We start from the raw sequence: 6,622 nt of genomic DNA, 5'->3' as shown, positions 1-6,622 counted from the left end.
AAGAACTTGGGAAGAACAAATCAGCAATATATAGGGATAGTCCCTCCCCAACAATGGGCTAGAAGGGGGAGACAGACAACAAAACAAAACAAGTAGAAAGGTGTCAATACCATCAGAATAAATGGAATTATAGCTATGTATCTCCCTCTCTGCAATCTCACACTTACTCCTGCCATCAAGACATCTCTATGTGGATGTCCCTCCTTCACCTCAAACAACGTGTAAAACAGAGCCCTTTATCTTCCCACCCAAACCCTGTCCTCCCCTTGACTTTCCCATCACTGTAGACAGCACCATCATCCTTCCTGTCTCACAAGCCCATAACCTCGGCATTATCCTTGCCACCACTCTTTCAACCCATGTATTCATTCCATCACTAAATCCTGTCAGTATGACCTTCACAAAATTGCTAAAATTCACCCTTCCCTCTCCATCCAAACTGTTATCTCATTAATCCAAGCACTTATCCTATCCCACCACAATTACTATATCAGCCTCCTCACTGACTTCCCTGCCTCCTGTCTCTCCCTACTCCAGTCCACACTTCACTCTGCTGCATGGATCATTTTTCTACAGAAATGTTGAAGCTATGTTTCCCCACTCCTCAAGAACCTCCACTCATTGTCCATCCACCTTCACATCAAACTCACTATTGTTACCTTTAAAGCCCTCAATCACCTTGCCCCCTCCTACCTCACCTCACTACTCTACTACTACAACCCAGACTGTAACGCTAACCTTCTCACTGTACCTTGATATATCTCGTCTATTTTGCCGCCGACCTCTTACCCATGTCCTACCTCGGGCTTGGAACACCTTCCCTCTTAATATCGAACAGACAATTACTCTCCCCCCTCTTCAGAGCCTTATTGAAAGCACATCTCCTCCAAGTGGTCTTCCCTGATTAAGCCCTCCTTTCCTCTTCTCCCACTCCTTTCTGCATCACACTGACGTGCTCCCTTTATTTATCCTCCCTCTCAGCCCCACAGCACTTATGTACATATCTGTCACTTTATATTAATGTCTGTCTCCCCTCTAGACTGTAAGCTTACTGTGGGCAGGGAATGTGTCTGTTATATTGTACTCCCCCAAGCACTTAGTACAATGTTCTACATACAGTAGGAGTTCAATAAATACGATTGACTGAATGACTGATTCTATTGCCTGTGACTATTTCTATGTCTGTGTTCCCCATTAGAGTGTAAATTCCTGGTGTCCAGGGAATGTGTGTTGGGAAATTCTGTTGTACTTATGAGCAGCCAGCTCAATAAGTACCATTGCTGCTACTACTATTACTACTACTACTGTCCTGGATGGGTCTAGCAACGGATGACTTCATTCATTCAATCGTATTTATTGTACTAAGCGCTTATGAGGGCAGGGATCATGTCTACCAACTCTCTTATACTGTCCTCTCCCAAACACTTAATACAGTGCTCTGCACACAGTAAGTGCTCAAGAGCATAAGCTCGTTATGGGCCAGGAACTTGTCTACCAACTCTCTTATACTGTACTGCATACAGTAAGTGCTCGATAAATACAGTTGATCGATTGAATACAAATAATTGATTGACTGATGTCCCATATTTTTATTTTCAGTGCTCAGTCTCCCTCTTGACTCCCAACACCATGTCTAGTGAGTTCATTCATTCAATCATATTTACTGAGCACTTACTGTGTGTAGAGCACTGTACTACGTGCTTGGGGAGTACAAATCGGCAACATATAGAGACGGTCCCTACGCAAAAACATGCTCACAGTATAGAAGCTGTATCTGTGTTCACAGAAATCTGAAGCAAGTGGGGGGAAGGGAGATAGAGGACGTCCCCAAAGCGACCCTCTAAGTTCAGGCTGACCCGGCAGACTTTGAAAAGTGCTTTGTAGGATGTCATTATATTACACTCTAAGCCCAGCATAATGCCTGCAATGCCTCAGTGTCCAGGAATCGCCACTGCCTCTACATCAGAGAGTTTGGGGGATGGAAAGAGTGGGAAGAATAAGTAGTGCATCCTCTGTGGGATTAATCAATTGATCAATAGTTCTAGACACTTGGAAGACATTGGGAAGCAGTGTGGCCTAAGTGGGAAAAGCACAGGCCTGGGAGTCAGAGGACCTGGGTTCTAATTCTGGCTCCGCCATTGCGTGCTGTGTGACCATGGACAAGTCACTTAACTCCTCAGTGCCTCGGTTTCCTCACCTGGTCTCCCTCTTCCTTGAATAGTGAGCCTCATGTGGAACGGGGACCGTGTCCAACTTGATTCTCTTGTTTCTACCCCAATGCTTGGCACATAGAAAGCACTTAACACATGCCATTATTATTATTATTTTACATTAGAATTAGTAGACATGAACCCAGCCCTCGAAGAGCGTACAGTCTAGCAGGAGAAGCTTATGACATTTACTGTTCAAGGAATTCCTGGAATGTTTTCCAGGACATGGCTTGAGGATCCCAAGGGCTCAGAAAGGTTTGCTTTAGGTACAATGTGAAGGGATTCGTTCTTATGAGAGAACCAATTCCCAATTCTCCATTCTTGTACCAGGAACATTAAACATACACTCTCTCATTCACACACATACACATGAGAGAGAAGGGAGAGACATATTTCAAAAAGATGTGAAAACCAAGATCTGTAATGTTCAACAAGGATAAAGAAAGATAATGGCTTTACAGTGAGCATTCAGGCACAATCTAAATGCCGACACTGGTATTATATACTAACAATGTCTATGTATATTAAATAATCTTCCTTAATACCTTTAAGGAGAATGCTATATAGCTCCACCCAAATGAAGTTCAGAGCCCCTATTTCCAATTAACTCCTCTTCACCCTAGCATTGCATTCACCCCTTCTTGAGGTTGGGGAGCTGGCGGGTTGGGGGGACCTCTTCCACAACCCTCTCTCCTCTTCTCTATTTCTCCTCCAGACTTAAATTCAGCATTCCAGTCTCATGGTTGTGTTTTAATTATTAACCGTGATTAGATACTCTGAGAGCTTGGAGCAACCGGGCAATTGAACACGTCTAATTTTGCTGATTAGCGCCTTGACTCAGCCCCGAACAAATCAAAACAAACAACAGAAGTCAGAGAACGGCTGTTTGTTTTCTCAGCTTGATCAGTGTGGATTTACGCCTCTTTTCCCATTTACACTAATGAAAATTACATGAGTAATCCTCCACACACTGCTGAGGTCCTTGTGGTAGCCTCTAAAGTGGAGGCAGTGATTGCACGGCTCAATCTCATTTGTAGAAGCCATTTCAAGTTCCACTGAGAATGCCAGGCCCAGACATAATTTCTGACCAAAGAGAGTTATGATGTTGATGCCCCCTGTTGAAACCCTAGATCAATGGTATCAGGGTCTGGGGGTGGAGATGAGAGGAAGAGATAAATGATTCTGGTTTTATTTATTTTTTTAAATCATTTAATTCATTCAATCGTATTTATTGAGTGTTGACTGTGCAAAGTACTGTAATGAGCGCTTGGGAGAGTACAATATAACAACAAACAGACATATTCATGCCCACAATGAGCTTGATCAATCCTAGTTATTGAGCACTTCCTGTGTGCAGTGCACTGTACTAAGCTCTTGAGAAAATACAATATAACTGAGTTGGTATGGTATTTATGTTTACAGTATTTCCTAAGCACTTACTGTGTACCAGGCACTGTACTAAGCACTGGGGGTAGATACAAGATAATCAGGTTTTACACAACCCCTGACCCATATAGTTCTCACAGTCTTAATCTCAACAATAATAATAATGATAATAGTAATGACATTTGTTAAGCACTTACTATGCTCCAGGCACGATACTAAGCACTGGGGTAGATACAAGATAATCGGGTTGGACATGGTCCCTGGGCCACACAGGGCTCACAGTCTTAATCCCCAGGTTACAGATGAGGTAACAGGCACAGAGAAGTGAAGTGACTTACCCAAGGTCACACAGAAGAAATGTGGCAGTGTCAGGATTAGAGCCCAGTTTCTCTGACTCCCAGGTTCGTTGTCTAACCACTAGACCATGCTGCTTCTGGTTGCAAGGTCATTCATTTATTCATTCAATCATATTTATTGAGTGCTTACTGTGTGCAGAGCACTGTACTAAGCGCTTGGAAAGTACAAATTGGCAACATATAGAAACAGTCCCTACCCAACAACAGGCTCAGTCTAGAAGAGGGAGACAGACAACAAAACAAAACAAGTAGATAGGCCACCCTTCTGAGCCCCCGTGGACCAAGGAGGCATCAAACATGAAGTTCACCCTGATTATGATGGAATTGCATCTGTTTATTTATTTGCTTGGGTCCACTGTTTGCTATCCATTTCTTCACTCTTCAGAATTTAGGCAGATGAGATCTACTGATTCCCCCACTGGACAGTTAACACCTCAAGGAAAGTGATCGTGTTTTTGACTCCTTTGGTCTGCTTCCCCCAAAGACCAGTTCAGTGTTCTGTGGCTAGTAATAACAATAATAATAGCATTTATTAAGCACTTACTATATGCAAAGCACTGTTCTAAGCACTGGGGAGGTTACAAGGTGATGAGGTTGTCCCACAGGGGGCTCAGTCTTAATCCCCATTTTACAGATGAGGGAACTGAGGCCCAGAGAAGTTGTGACTTGCCCAAAGTCACACAGCTGACAAGTGGCAGAGCCGGGATTTGAACCCATGACCTCTGACTCCAAAGCCTGTGCTCTTTCCACTGATCCACGCTGCTTCCTAATTATGGTATTTGTTAAGTGCTTACTAGGTGCCAGGCATCGTTCTAAGCGCTGGGGTGAATTCAAGCAAATCTGGGCGGACATAGTCCCTGTCCTTTGTTGGGATCGCAGTCTCAATCCCCATTATACAGATGAGGTAACTGAGGCTCAGAGAAGTGAAGTGACTTGCCCAAGGTCACATAGCAGACAAGTTGTGGAGCTGGGATTAGAACCCATGAACTTCTGACTCCCAGGCCGGAACTCCTTCCACTATGCCACGCTGCTTCAGGAAGCATTTGGTAGATGCTGAAGCTACAGTCACTCCCAGTCCTGGGAGTCAGAAGGACCTGGGTTCTAATCCCAGCTCCACTACTTGTTTGTGGTATGACCCTGGACAAGTCACTTCACTTCTCTGGGCCTCAGTTACCTCATCTGTAAAATGGGGGATTGAGACTATGAGCCCCACTTGGGACAGGAACTGTATCCAACCCTATTTGATGGTATCCACCCCAGCTTAGTACAATGTCTGGTAGATAGTAAGTGCTTAAATACCACAATCATTATTATTATTATTCAAGGCTATGCTCTGTCTAGACCTGGACCTTACAGGATTATTCATCATCATCATCCTTATCATCAATGGTATTTATTGAGTGCTTACTGTGTGCAGAGCACTGCACTAAGTACTTGAGAGATTTATTACTCTATTTGTACATATTTACTATTCTATTTATTTTGTTAATGATGTACATCTAGCTTTACTTCTATTTATTCTGATGACTTGACACCTGTCCACATGTTTTGTTTTGTTGTCTGTCTCCCCCTTCTAGACTGTGAGCCCATTGTTGGGTAGGGACCAACTCTATATGTTGCCAACTTGTACTTCCCAAGTGCTTAGTACCGTGCTCTGCACACAGTAAGCGCTCAATACGATTGAATGAATGAATCATATTTATTGAGCACTTACTGTGTGTATGCAGAGCACTGTACTAAGTGCTTGGGAGAGTACAATAAAAAATCTAGCAGACACATTCCATGTCCAAAATGAGTTTACAATCTACATGACTTTAGTAGGAAATCAGTGAGGTATGGTAGAAGGGGGAGAGCAGATTGAGTGCTTAAGTGCTTTCCTCTAGACTGTAAGCTCCTTGTGGGCAGGAAATGTGTTTATCAACTCTGTTGTATTGCACACTCCTAAGAGCTTAGTACAGTGTTCTTCACAACAGTAAGCACTCAGTAAATATCACTGATTGATATAAAGCCAACAGTAAGGAGTTTCTGTGAGCTGAGGTGGATGGCCAACCACCGGAGGTTCTTGAGGAGTGGGGAGATGTGGACTGGACTTTTTTTTAGAGAAATGATCTGGGCAGCAGAGTGAAGCAAATACAGGAGTGGGGAGAAACAGGACACAGGAAGTTCAGAGTGGAGGGTGATGCAGAAGTCAAGGTGAGATAGGATGAGTGCTTGGATCAGCATGGTAGCAGTTTAGATGGAGAGGAAAGGGCGGATTTTTAGCAATGTTGTGAAGGTAGAACCGATAGGATTTCGTGACAGATCGAATACGTGTGTTGAATGAGATGAGTGGAGGATAAAGCCAAAGCTTTGAGCTTGTGAGACAGGGGGTAGTGTTGTTGTCTACAGTGGTAGCAATGACAAGGGGAGGACAGGGTTTTTTTGGGGGGGCGGGGGGAGATGAGGCGTTTGGAGAGGTTTAGTTTGAGGTGTTAGCAGGACAGCCAGGTAGAGATGTCCTGAAGGCTGGAGGAAATGTGAGGCTGCAGAGGAGAGAAGTCAGGGTTGGAGGGTTAGGTTTGGGAATCATCAGCGTAGAGATGGTAGTTGAAACTAGGGGAGCGAACGAGTTCTCCGAGTGAGTGGGAATAGATGGAAAATAGAAGGGAATCCAGCACTGAGCCTTGAGGG

This window comes from Tachyglossus aculeatus, chromosome X4 (assembly GCF_015852505.1).
Source record: "Tachyglossus aculeatus isolate mTacAcu1 chromosome X4, mTacAcu1.pri, whole genome shotgun sequence".
NCBI classification, from domain to species: Eukaryota; Metazoa; Chordata; class Mammalia; order Monotremata; family Tachyglossidae; genus Tachyglossus; species Tachyglossus aculeatus.
The sequence above is the reverse complement of the archived record's forward strand: the minus strand, read 5'-3'. Positions refer to the sequence as shown.